This window comes from Topomyia yanbarensis, chromosome 3 (genome assembly GCF_030247195.1).
Source record: "Topomyia yanbarensis strain Yona2022 chromosome 3, ASM3024719v1, whole genome shotgun sequence".
Lineage (NCBI taxonomy): Eukaryota > Metazoa > Arthropoda > Insecta > Diptera > Culicidae > Topomyia > Topomyia yanbarensis.
Window position 1 is genome coordinate 205,660,764 of NC_080672.1, and position 15,168 is coordinate 205,675,931.

Below are 15,168 nucleotides of genomic sequence, written 5' to 3' on the forward strand. Positions count from 1 at the left end.
TGATTCAGTGATCGAAACCCAAAACTTCATAAAGTATTTGAAATTATTAAATTAAAATTTGTTTTTGCTATTGAAATTTACAAAATGATGGTATCGTCCCTTTGGCGATTGTTTACTTTTTCGGTCCCACCTATCAGCATTGAAGTATCGTTCTTACGTTTTTTTTACAATAACTACCGTTCTACACCACCGATTTCGTCCGGGTTTTTTTGAATAGCGATCATTGTTACTATTTACAGCTGGTATCAGCTTGATAATCCTAAAAAAATACGAAAATGACAGTTTCGCTTATAAACTGCTAGCAAAAAAAGTATATATATATATATATATATATATATATATATATATATATATATATATATATATATATATATATATATATATATATATATATATATATATATATATATATATATATATATATATATATATATATATATATATATATATATATATATATATATATATATATATATATATATATATATATATATATATATATATATATATATATATATATATATATATATATATATATATATATATATATATATATATATATATATATAATATATATATATATATATATATATATATATATTATATATATATATATATATATATATATATATATATATATACTTTTTTTGCTAGCAGTTTATAAGCGAAACTGTCATTTTCGTATTTTTTTAGGATTATCAAGCTGATACCAGCTGTAAATAGTAACAATGATCGCTATTGAAAAAAACCCGGACGAAATCGGTGGTGTAGAACGGTAGTTATATATATATATATATATATATATATATATATATATATATATATATATATATATATATATATATATATATATATATATATATATATATATATATATATATATATATATATATATATATATATATATATAAATATATATATATATATATATATATATATATATATATATATATATATATATATATATATATATATCCCGTATGTAATGAAACGCTTACATGCTCCTTTTTGACGGCTCTGAGTGGTTTCGCTGTTTTCGAAGGATTTTCTAAAAATCCTTGTTTTGGTTTATTTATAGTAGTCGCACTAATTCCGAAATTTAATACGAAATACGTGCACGAATTTCCGATCAGATAGTGCAAAAATATTGCGATTTCGATCAGTAGAACGGAAGATATTCGCATTTCAAACCTGGGAAAATTTCTCAACTGAAATTTTTGAAACGGGACCTCATATTGAAACGTTAGAAGTATTCTACTTCAAAAGATCATTTATCCAAGACTAATTTCTAAAGTTTTCCGCTGCCCTCGTCCCTAGCGCGTCGCGAGTTCCCTTTGTACTTTTTTTTAAATCCTCCAAATTCAATTGGTCATTCTCCCATGTGATGAGTTCTGACCAAGAGGGTGACATGACGTTTGTAACAAAATGACCGAAATTTGTACTAAATAGGGACGAGGAGCACTTTAGTTGGCATCAAATCAGCGAGTGTTCATTGTTTTCTTTTGTTAACTGCTACTGCTGCTTGCTGATGACATTTCAAGCGATTTTAACGTTGTCAAACTGACCCCCATCGATCGGTGAAAAAACGATGTTGCCTATTGTCAAACTCTGTGTGTAGAGATAGGCGAGTCAGTTACCTGGTTCTGACCCATCAGTTTCAAGTCACGACTGATTTATGTATTTCATCAGAGATGCCAGGTACTTTTTTCAAATGTCTGCAATAATAATTTTAAAAGTCTGGGAAGAACAAAAAATGTCAGGAAAGCTAGTGTAACCAAAAGCCTTTATATTCAAAAATCTGTAAATATCTGCAACCAAACTAAAAAATCTGCAAATATCTGCAACCAAACTAAAAAATCTGCAAATATCTGCATCATCGAAAAAATCTGCAGCCTAAATTAAAAGTCTGCGAATTTGCAAACTTGTCTGTAAATCTGGCATCTCTGTATTTCATTATATTCCCTACCACTGGGGGTGCTACGGTCGAATGCAATGCGCCCCAGTCAAACCATTCGGAATTTGATTCGGATTCCTGAATGGAGTCACTATGGATTCCAAATCAAATGCAACAACCGATTCTGAGTCGGAATCGGTTGTTGCATTTGATTTGGAAACCATAATGACTCCATTCAGAAATCCGAACCGGTTCCGGAATGAGTTTAACTGGGGCGTGGCACACAATCTGACAAAGTTGTGGCAGGAATCGATCAAAAATTCTGGTCACTTACTTCACCGTTTCTGCGAGAAACGGTTGTTGCATTTGAGGGAATTTTCTGTCAGAATTCTTGGTCAGAAATTGCGCTTTGCTCAACTTCTGCTAACATTCTATCAGGGCACGGTAACTGGGCGATGCCGTTCTGTTCAGAATAACATTCAAATTTAGAACCCAATTGAGTTCATGCGTACTTATAGCGTTACTAATGTGGTTTTCGTTTGAGGCGAAACAGTCAGTTCCTAACCCCAACTGCTGTCAAAATGTATGAACTGACAGCAGTTGGGGTTAGAACCTGACTCAGTTTCAGGTTCAAGCGAAATCGCCATAAAATACTCACATGATAAACTTAGCATTTGACAGAAAAGCAATGGAATATGACGCATGCGTCGTAACATTCCTTTGGAAGGTATATTTTGCAGTTCATCTGTCGAAATTTGGAAGTCACAATTTAAGATACACATTATAAGGAATAAATTATGTAAGTTTTACAATCGAATCGATATCTCATGCATGTATACGATCCATCTAATGACAGTTTCGTACATATCTATGTTTGAAATTTTTACATGCTAGCTTTGTTGTTTTTGGATTCGTCTAGACAGTTGCTTTCATTACTACTTTCAGGTGTTGCTTCAATCCATAATTTGCTGTTATTGATAAACACAAATAGACTAATATTTGTAATCGAATACAGTCATAACATTTTTTAGCAATCTTATCATGGAATAACAACATAAATGTTAATCATTCCGAAATATTCTTCGACAATCTAGACTCATCGTAAACCTACTTTGATATATATTGGTTCTGACAGTATAAAGTACAAAGTTATTTTTCGCTCGTCCAGAACATGCCGCAGACTCAGGTAATTCGCATTTCAAATGCCAAAACATCCTGGCTCTTGCGGTAGCAGACACAAGCTTAAAGTCGCCGGGAAACTCTAATCTTACTCATATGACCCTACAGCTACACTGATCGCTATATTGAGTCTATTGATTTCAAACATAATTCTCTCTCTCTCTCTCTCTCTCTCTCTCTCTCTCTCTCTCTCTCTCTCTCTCTCTCTCTCTTTTTTTTTCTCTGTCTCTCTTCTATCGCATCTATCTCGCTATTTCTGTATCCATTTCTAAGTTGTGTGATAAGATCTTCTACCAATCTGAAATATTTATTAATTGTAATTGCGAAGGTTTGAGAAAACAAAACTATTTTTTGTCTGCTGCTATATCAACTCAAATTTAATTCAATTGTATTCAAAGCCTGTATCTACACTATAATTAAGGAAATTCATGGCTATATCAGAAAAATATTTGGCTTAACTGGGTAATATGAAAGTTCGACGATGAAAATTTTCAAAAGAGACATTCCACGTGCGCTATTTAAACTAATCGTATCTCTATTGAATTTTGAATGAAATATATGCTCAAAGACTGAAAGCTGAAGCCAGCAGGATTGGACTTGCCATCAACGTTTCGAAGACAAAATACATGAGAGGAAGAGGTTCTAGAAACGACAATGTGAACCTCCCATCCCGAGTTCGGATTGACGGTGACGAAATCGAGATGGTCGACGAATTCATGTATTTGGGCTCACTGGTAACCGAAGACAATGATAACAGCAGAGAAATTCTGAGACGAATCTTGGCGGGAAATCGTGCCTACTTTGGACTCCGGAGGACGCTCCGATCGAACAAAATTTGCTGCCGCACGAAGTTGATTATCTACAAGACGCTGATTAGATCGGTGGTCCTCTACGGCCACGAGACCTGGACTATGCTCGTGGAGGACGAACGCGCCCTTGGAGTTTTCGAACGAAAGGTGTTGCAGATGGAAGACGGAACGTTGCGCAGGCGAATGAACCATGAGTTGTATCAGCTGCACAATCGTTGTATTGGTACGAACTTTCATGAAAAATAACGGGTCAAAGACCAAAAATATCCACAAATTATATCCAGGAAAAGAAGTCTCCCAAAGTACCCACTCTCGATGGGGGATGCAATTGCAATGTGTCTTCTAACTTATCGTCGTTCATATCTGGATATACTGAGTAGTTTGAACCATTTCTTTTTCACAGTATTGGTCTGTATAGGACTTATTTATACATATTTACTGCACGAGAATTCCGAACGAAACAATATGAAAGCTATAAGAATGAATGGAAAGAGACTGCATTGCAATCAACTGAATACACGGCTTTTATGCTATCGACATAGCCTAGATATTTCAAATTATTCACTTCAATGCAAATAAAAACTTTGAAATATCTACCTGTCTCATTCACGAATCGCATTCTCCCCGTCGTTCTCTGTTCAAGGGGCTTGAAACTACATGTGACCTTGTCTCACTTTACTATATTCAATTGCGCGTTAAAATACTGGACCAGTAAATTCTATTCTGTACATAAATCTTTTTTCGGGAATATGTGACCAAAAAGCAAACCTCCGAATTCCAAAGCAAATTGAACGTTCCAGGTTCCTGATAACTAATTAAGGTCCAACAATAAAGTAGAAACACCAGATAATCTTAAAACGACGCCGTCAAGTAAAGAAGCATGAAAACAAAAAGAATAAAAACAAAAGAAAGAGGAAGCCCTAGAAAGTCCATTGCATATTTATTAGACTTTTCTCAGAAGATGGGATTTTCAAAAACATTTCAAAACTTTCTGATGCAATGGTTCTCAGATTCGTACAATCCGGTTTATTCATTTTCTTTCAAAAATGTTTTTAGTTTCAAATATTTTAATTAATTATTTCATTCCGCATCTTTTTATTCGTTTTGTTCATCTGCGTTCATTTTACTTATTTTATTCGTTTCATTCTTTGGATTTACTCTAACTTATTTAGCTTATTTTATTCATTGTTTTCGTTGTATGCATTTTATTCATTTTTTCCAGTTTATTCATTTTAATAATCTGACTACTTTTTCAGTTTTAATCATTTCATCCAAATAATTTATTTGATTCAATTTATTTCTTTATATAAATTTATAACCTTTTACCATTGTTCAATTTTTCATTTTAATCAATGCATTTAATTCTGCTCATTTTCTTCTTTTTATTCATTTTATCACTTCAGCTCATTTTGTTTATTGGATTCGTTTGTTTTATTTATGCATTTGATTTATTTTTTACTTTATTCATTTTGTTCGTCCATTCTTTTTATTTATTTGATCCATTTCATTAGTTTGATTCATTGTATTCACTGGATGAATTAAATCAATTTGATTCATTTAATTCATTCGATTATTTGATTTATTTGATTCATTTGATTCATTTGATTCATTTGATTCATTTGATTCATTTGATTCATTTGATTCATTTGATTCATTTGATTCATTTGATTCATTTGATTCATTTGATTCATTTGATTCATTTGATTCATTTGATTCATTTGATTCATTTGATTCATTTGATTCATTTGATTCATTTGATTCATTTGATTCATTTGATTCATTTGATTCATTTGATTCATTTGATTCATTTGATTCATTTGATTCATTTGATTCATTTGATTCATTTGATTCATTTGATTCATTTGATTCATTTGATTCATTTGATTCATTTGATTCATTTGATTCATTTGATTCATTTGATTCATTGTATTCACTTGATGAATTAAATCAATTTGATTCATTTAATTCATTTGATTATTTGATTTATTTGATTCATTTGATTCATTTGTTTCTTTTGATTCATTTGATTCATATGATTCATTTGATTCATTTGATTCATTTGATTCTTTTGATTCATTTGATTCATTTGATTCATTTGATTCATTGTATTCACAGGATGAATTAAATCAATTTGATTCATTTAATTCATTCGATTATTTGATTTATTTGATTCATTTGTTTCTTTTGATTCATTTGATTCATTTGATTCATTTGATTCATTTGATTCATTTGATTCATTTGATTCATTTGATTCATATGATTCATTTGATTCATTTGATTCATTCGATTCATTTGATTCATTTGATTCATTTGATTCATTTGATTCATTTGATTCATTTGATTCATTTGATTCATTTGATTCATTTGATTCATTTGATTCATTTGATTCATTTGATTCATTTGATTCATTTGATTCATTTGATTCATTTGATTCATTTGATTCATTTGATTCATTTGATTCATTTGATTCATTTGATTCATTTGATTCATTTGATTCATTTGATTCATTTGATTCATTTGATTCATTTGATTCATTTGATTCATTTGATTCATTTGATTCATTTGATTTATTTGATTCATTTGATTCATTTGATTCATTTGATTCATTTGATTCATTTGATTCATTTGATTCATTTGATTCATTTGATTCATTTGATTCATTTGATTCATTTGATTCATTTGATTCATTTGATTCATTTGATTCATTTGATTCATTTGATTCATTTGATTCATTTGATTCATTTGATTCATTTGATTCATTTGATTCATTTGATTCATTTGATTCATTTGATTCATTTGATTCATTTGATTCGTTTGATTTATTTGATTCATTTGTTTCTTTTGATTCATTTGATTCATTTGATTCATTTGATTCATTTGATTCATTTGATTCATTTGATTCATTTGATTCATTTGATTCATTTGATTCATTTGATTCATTTGATTCATTTGATTCATATGATTCATTTGATTCATTTGATTCATTCGATTCATTTGATTCATTTGATTCATTTGATTCATTTGATTCATTTGATTCATTTGATTCATTTGATTCATTTGATTCATTTGATTTATTTGATTCATTTGATTCATTTGATTCATATGATTCATTTGATTCATTTGATTCATTCGATTCATTTGATTCATTTGATTCATTTGATTCATTTGATTCATTTGATTCATTTGATTCATTTGATTCATTTGATTCATTTGATTCATTTGATTCATTTGATTCATTTGATTCATTTGATTCATTTGATTCATTTGATTCATTTGATTCATTTGATTCATTTGATTCATTTGATTCATTTGATTCATTTGATTCATTTGATTCATTTGATTCATTTGATTCATTTGATTCATTTGATTCATATGATTCATTTGATTCATTTGATTCATTTGATTCATTTGATTCATTTGATTCATTTGATTCATTTGATTCATTTGATTCATTTGATTCATTTGATTCATTTGATTCATTTGATTCATTTGATTCATTTGATTCGTTTGATTTATTTGATTCATTTGTTTCTTTTGATTCATTTGATTCATTTGATTCATTTGATTCATTTGATTCATTTGATTCATTTGATTCATTTGATTCATTTGATTCATTTGATTCATTTGATTCATTTGATTCATTTGATTCATTTGATTCATTTGATTCATTTGATTCATTTGATTCATATGATTCATTTGATTCATTTGATTCATTTGATTCATTTGATTCATTCGATTCATTTGATTCATTTGATTCATTTGATTCATTTAATTCATTTGATTCATTTGATTCATTTGATTCATTTGATTCATTTGATTCATTTGATTCATTTGATTCATTTGATTCATTTGATTCATTTGATTCATTTGATTCATTTGATTCATTTGATTCATTTGATTCATTTGATTCATTTGATTCATTTGATTCATTTGATTCATTTGATTCATTTGATTCATTTGATTCATTTGATTCATTTGATTCATTTGATTCATTTGATTCATTTGATTCATTTGATTCATTTGATTCATTTGATTCATTTGATTCATTTGATTCATTTGATTCATTTGATTCATTTGATTCATTTGATTCATTTGATTCATTTGATTCATTTGATTCATTTGATTCATTTGATTCATTTGATTCATTTGATTCATATGATTCATTTTATTCATATCTTTAATTTTATGCATTTCATGTTCAGTCATTCGTTTTATTTCATTCAATTTGTTAGTATGAGCCAATTTATTCTATTGATCTTATACCTATTTCTAAATATATTCTTAATTTTTATTTAATATCCTAATCTAATTTGATTCGTGTATTTTATAATTTTGATTTACATTAATTTTTCTACTTATTTTATGAATTTAAAAACCTGTTATTTCATTTTTTGCTTTACTTTTTTATTTCGGTCTTTTTGTTGATTTCTATAATTTATTCAGTTTATTCGAGATTTTATTCGTGCAAGACTGGAAACTGTTTTCATTCCACCTCTAGTTGGGTGCCTACTTCTCGTGAGTTCTGCAAACTAATCCAATAGTGAAATGTGTAAGAAATGTGTCATCTCACTGCTAGGTGGATTAAATCGGTTTTTTTTAATAAAACGTTTATTTGACACGGCGTTTGCAAAAGCTTTTTTACGCCGGGGTTTTTTTTATATAACATGTTACAAAAGTTCTTAAGTCTATCACGTTATAATAAAAGTTCACTTTCTAATGCTAACACTGAGGATAATCATCATTTTGAATATTTTTATTTATACTATATTTTCATAGTTTTGATAGTTTTTCTGTAATCTTTGTTTTTTTTCTTTATTTATATCGTTTTATCTAACTTAACTAACTGCGAAGAAATCTAAATTGGGGAAAAAGCTAGAAACATTGTGGGGATAATTATATTTGAATATTTATTGTTTTCAGGAAATGATAAATATGGCCCTTGTATGTGAGATCTCGTAAAGCGAGGATATCACGAACAGGAACATAGGGTGGTTTTCTTCTGGCTCGTAAGGAGTCTATTAATTGGGATCTGGCTTCACGATATTAAGTGCAAGACCAAACAACATGTTCAATGTCTTCGTAACCCTCTCCGCAAGCACATTGATTATCTTCTGCGATCCCAATACGGCGGAGATGCGCATTCAACGTATAATGGTTGGACATGAGTCTATACATCACACGAATGAAGTTTCGACTTACATCCAACCCTTTGAACCATGCCTTCGTTGATACTTTAGGGATAATTGAGTGCAACCACCGTCCCAGATCTCCATTGTCCCATGATGTTTGCCAACTAGTAAGCGTCCTCTGACGAGAAGCGCTAAAAAATTCATTGAAGGCAATAGGTCTTTCATAGATGTCACCGTCCAGCGCCCCTATTTTGGCTAAATTATCCGCTCTCTCATTTCCCGGTATGGAGCAATGAGCGGGAATCCACACTAAGGTAATTTGATAAGATTTATTTGTTAATTTAGTTAAGTATTCTCGTATCTTCATCAAAAAGAACGGAGCGTGATTATCAAGCGGTAATGAGCGTAATGCCTTAATTGTGATGAGGCTATCTGTGAGGATGAAATAATGGCTCGGAAGTAAAGTATCAATGATTTCCAGACTATAGTGAACTGCTGCTAGTTCAGCTGTATAAACGGAGGCAGGTTCTGCAATCTTGAAAGAGATCGAGGTGTTATTGTTGAAAATACCGAAGCCAGTGGCCTCATTGATTCGTGACCCATCAGTGTAGAACATTTTATGGCAGTCAATGTGTTGGTATTTACTTATGAATATTTTAGGGATCTCCAGAGAACGCAGGTGATCCGGGATTCCACGAATTTCCTCTTGCATGGACGTGTCGAAAAATAAAGTAGAATCGGGAGTATCTAGTATATTACCACATGTCAGAACATAACTAGAAGGCGTTATTTCTTGTGACATGTGATTGAAGTATACTGTCATGAATCTGGTTTGGGATTTAAGCTCGACAAGTCTTTCGAAATTTTCAATTACCAGTGGATTCATAACCTCACATCGTATAAGTAAACGAGAGGAGAGATCCTAGAATCGATCTTTTAAGGGAAGAACTCCTGCTAGTACTTCAAGATTCATCGTATGTGTCGATTGCATGGAACCTAAGGCGATTCGTAAACAACGATACTGTATTCGTTCCAATTTAATAATGTGAGTATTTGCAGCTGAACGGAAACAGAAGCACCCATATTCCATTACTGAAAGTATCGTTGTTTGATACAATCTTATCACGTCACTTGGATGAGCACCCCACCAAGATCCGGATATTGTTCGGAGAAAATTTATCCTTTGTTGGCACTTCTTTATCAGATACCTAATGTGGCCTTCCCATGTAACTTTAGAATCGAACCAAATTCCGAGATATTTAAAGGTCTATCGTTCTACCAACCAACTGAAGCTGAAGCTGAGCTGGATCACGCTTCCTTGAAAAAACAACTAACTCTGTTTTCTCCGTAGAGAAATCGATGCCCAGCTTCAAAGCCCAACTTGATAAATTATCCAAACTATCTTGCAGTGGTTGTTGTAAATTTATGGCTTTTGGTCCTGTAACAGAAATCACGCCATCATCTGCAAGTTGCCTTAGAGTGCATGGGCTGACAATACAATTATCAATGTCATTCACGTAAAAATTGTAGAGAAGGGGGCTTAAACAAGAACCTTGTGGGAGGCCCATGTAACTTATTCTGAATGTTGCCAAATCGCCATATGAAAAATGCATGTGCTTTTCTGACAATAAGTTGTATAAATAATTATTTAATATTGGTGAATGACCACATTGATGTAGTTTCTCTGAGAGAACATCAATGGAAACAGAGTCGAATGCTCCTTTTATGTCTAAGAACACAGACGCCATTTGTTCTTTTTTTGCGTAAGCTAGTTGAATTTCTGACGAAAGCAGCGCCAGACAATCATTCGTTCCTTTTCCCCTCCGAAAACCAAACTGGGTATCTGATAGCAAGCCGTTCGCCTCAACCCAATTGTCGAGACGTCGTAGGATAATTTTTTCCAACAATTTCCTGATGCAGGATAGCATTGCAATCGGTCGATACGAGTTATGGTCGGAGGCTGGTTTTCCCGGTTTTGGAATGGCGATAACTCTCACTTGTCTCCAGTCGTGCGGGACCTCTTAAGGGAATTGTCTACTTTGTGTACAAGTTAAAAAAGCGAGTTTTATTACTTGAATCGAGGAATACACTACGAAATATTGTGAAGCCAATTCAAAGTATGTTCGAAGAAAGCAATAGAACGTCAAACAGGAATGCGAGCGCACAGACAAACGCATCCGTCCTCTTCTACGTTTGCTTCTTTGCTGGTTGTGCTGGTTGTTGGCGTGGATATACTGGGCGTGATTGTTGTTGAGTGAATATTTGTTCCTGTCAGAGCCGTAGATATTGATTTTGTAGCCGTTTGTGGTTTGGCATAGGATAACGGTGTGCTGTTTACGGTTATAGCAGATGGGCTTATTGTTCTTTTGCACAAAGTATTCTGTGGTGGTTTTTTTTTGCAGAATTCGTTCATAGGAATCTTCCATGGGTGCATAATCATTAATCAGTGTTGCCTGATGAAACGTCCCATTTTCGGTTGATCTGCATAAAATGGTTACGTATGAAGAAGTTGGTTTGTACGGAAGCATTCTCACCATAAGAACAACGTTAGGGACATCCGGAAAAATGCGAAGTTTCAGCTGTTATGAAAAGCTTTTTTCCGTATCTTGACATGAATTTGTTAATCACGATGTCAGGGGCGTGTGGAGATAATTCATGTAAGCGTATCTCTCTAGAGTCCTTGCCTATATATACTGGGATGATGTTGTTAACGTGGCAGCTTTCGTTGGTGTGCTGCACGTTGTTCACAATCTACACGTTTAGTAATTGTTTCACTTCCCGAGTAGCTGATCTTACAGGACATTTCCAAATCAATATCAACACCATTAGTCTGCAGTTGTTTTACCGTGTATCTATAGCGGAACGATTTTCAGTTTCTACTCTGAGCCAGATGAGAAGGTAGACCGACCTTAACTAACCGTTGAATAAAAGGTTAATTTTTATATTTTTGTATTGTTATAGAACGTACTAGTATTTTCCCTCTAAAAATGCATTGTGTTGAGATAGAACGGTGATTTTGGGCCTCACCAAAGATGCGTGTGATGTCTATAAGAACCCAATTATGATGCGCAAAATAAAGAAATCAAATCAGTTCAGCTAATCCAACAGCAGCAGTATTCAATTGCCTACTGTACTCATAGTTGTGTTATTTGCGTCTGATTACTGTGTTCTGTGTTTATATTGTTGTCTCGTCCCACATATTCTCACAGTTTACTTATGTAAATAGAAAATCTTTTTGATTTGATAATTTTAAACAAAAATTTTGAGCTGCATCTGCTACCTTCTCATTTTTCTTACAACAAAAGCCAAAAACTGCTCCACCGCTACCAGCAAAAAAAACAATCCATGTGTCGCTTTGTCTGCACAGTAGAAGCAAAATATTATGTTCCAAGCTACTGTGTCGAAAAAATGAGTGACGATTGCAAGTAGAAAGTGGCCTATTGCGGTCAAAATATATTCCAATTTACTTTTCGAGACGTTCCTTAAGATCTATTGTTAAAAGTACAAATGGAGCTAAAGATGGCCAATGTTTACTCCATACAATTTCACCATGTTAGACATAGCGTGCTGATTATGTTCCAGACCATCAATGGAACAGAAGCGTTTGTTTCGCGAAACAAAATATATCCGCTCACTGTTAAAATACAAATCCCTCCGTGGTTTGGAAGTATTATTCCCGCTATTGTAGCACCTGCAGATCCTGTTTTCCTTACCCCTAACCTTACTACTTCCCCAATCCTTGCCATCAGGGAAATGATGAAAAAACGATTCATGGCAAGGCACAGATCTCCGATCCACATGGGGAATGTGCCATTTGAGCCAGACGCTGCTGATTCCTGAATACCCACAAATTTAAAAACTTGTAACTATGGCAATTTTACCCTATTTTGATACCATGGAATAAGAAGCTGTCGAAATTCGCCTGTCTGGCACGCTATCTGTAGATGTGGCAGTATGAGTCAACCGGAGTCTAATAGAAACCACGGGCTCATGAGTTTCCCGTGGTTGAAGAGATACTAACTCATACTGCACTAGAGGACATAGGTTTAAAGGGGCCCGGCAGTAATCCAAGCCTTGAGGCCCGACGCGGCTCTCGACGGCCCTGAATACGTCGCATTAAAAAATAGAATAATAGACGTGTCTACCGTAAGTTATAGCAAAAAGAACAAAAAGTCAGCGAAAAAAAAATGGAACAATACTTTCATTTGCCATATCATAGCTGTTTTTTCGCCGATTTCAGACCGATTTCAAATTCTTCACCATTGGATAGGTATATCTTTTACAAAAACAGCGATCGTAAAATAATGAAAAACAAATTTGTATATCAGAAGTTATTGTAAAAAATGTAAGTAACTTCTGATATACAGTTTGTCAGTACTGACAAAATGAGCTTTTCTGTTCAAACAATCGTATCTCGGCAGTTTGTCAATCAATTTCAATGTTCCTTACACCAATGAAATCCTTAGAGCTTCTAGATTTGTAATGTATGCAATAAATAGTAGATATTTAAAAAATACTATACTTTTTTGAGGTTATAGGCGGTATGATTTTCGCAATGCACGTGGCACACGGTTGTTTAAATTTTTTGCGCCTTGCTTAGTTTTACGGTTTGAAATGTAACCTGTTTACTCAATAAATCTACATATTATATATGGATATTATTGTACCACAATGTTCGAATAAACGTGGAAAAACGCAATATTGTATGTAAGTTACAAAATAATAGTGAGTAATAGAAAAAATTCAGTAAATACGAAGAAGTTCAGAATTTTTATAATATTGGTAATATAACTTTAAATTCAAAACGATGGCCTATACTTTTTTTGTATACCAATCGATTGTAATTCATGATGGCTACAATTTTTTGAAAGAACAAATTCGTATATTTTCTCAAACAATTGAAAAAGTACGTAGAATTACGTAGTTGGCAAATAGCTTGAAATTCAAAGACTATACTTTTTAACGTACCAATCGATTGTAATTGATTTCGGCTACAATTTCTGAAAGATCAATTTTTAATATTTCCTCCAAAAATAGGAAAATACAAATAATAGACAAAAATACGTAGAAGTACAGAAATTTTAATTAGTTGGTAAATGTAATCAAATTCAAAGGGATGGCCTATACCTTCTAATGTACCAATCGATTGGAAATACTTTCGACTGGAATTTCCAAAAGAAATTTACCAAGTAAATGAAATTTCTGTAATTCTACGTATTTTTGTCTATTACAGTAAGATTTCCGATTTTGAAAACAAATGGGTTCATTCTTGTTGTACATAATAAGTTTTTTAAAAATATACATAGATATTTTTTAGTATCAATTGATGTCACATTTCACTTTATTTCCAACATGGGAGTTGTATTAACCCTCAAAAAAATCTTTCTTTTTTTTTTCAAATTTTGTGAAAATTGTCTCATGGTTTCAATACATTACTGTGATAATTTTGAGATGTTTTTCGCAATGTTATTTTAAAACAGCGTTCTGCATTTAAGGGTTAACTATACTTTAGACTACACGTGTTGTATTTAATGATTTCAGTAAGTATAGAAACTATTTATGTATAATTATTTATGTATTATTATTTATGTATAACATAACTGGTAGCAATGTAACTAGTGTCGGACGGAATCAATTGTTATAGTTAGACCTAGAGTCTGTGCACTTTAAGGGTCAAGTACACAGAAATGCGCTACACTGCATAATAAGACTAGTTCTGAAGAAAATTTTCAATACCTTAGTAACATTGCGAGCCTCTTTCTGTTTCGATTATTACGACGTCACTACACGAATTGGTACTAAATTTTCAGTACATATCGAAAGCTGACCATAGTGCGTATTTAGGAATACAAAACTGATGGTCCCAAATAGTTTTAGCTTTATGATGTGTTTGGCAAATTTGTTTAGGGTGGTCCTTGTGGTTAGGGTGTTCAAAGTATCGACTGCTCAGATGTGTGAAGTTTACCTGCGCAATGCTCTCCATGTGTTATTATACAAATAATTCAAGCAAGTTTGCTGAATAAACATGGCAATATGGTTAATTTGCTATAATTTTTGTTTAAGATTTGGGGTAGGGTGGCTCTTGAAAAATCGGGTTGCTTATATTATCTTTAGATGTGTTAAATCATCGCAAATGCATGGTTCTAGAGATTTTTGG

The 15,168-nt window shown here is 32.3% G+C and overlaps 1 protein-coding gene across 2 annotated transcripts in view; it reads left to right on the forward strand.

Annotated features, from left to right (window-relative positions):
* Nucleotides 1-2,589: 2,589 nt before the first annotated feature.
* The window catches only part of LOC131689268 (voltage-gated potassium channel subunit beta-2), a 1,724,569-nt gene continuing 1,711,990 nt past the window's right edge, over nt 2,590-15,168 (forward strand). For both annotated transcript variants that reach the window (XM_058974235.1, XM_058974234.1), the window contains exon 1: nt 2,590-2,693. The gene's annotated coding sequence lies outside the window, so the exon portion shown is untranslated. The remainder of the gene's footprint in view (nt 2,694-15,168) is intronic.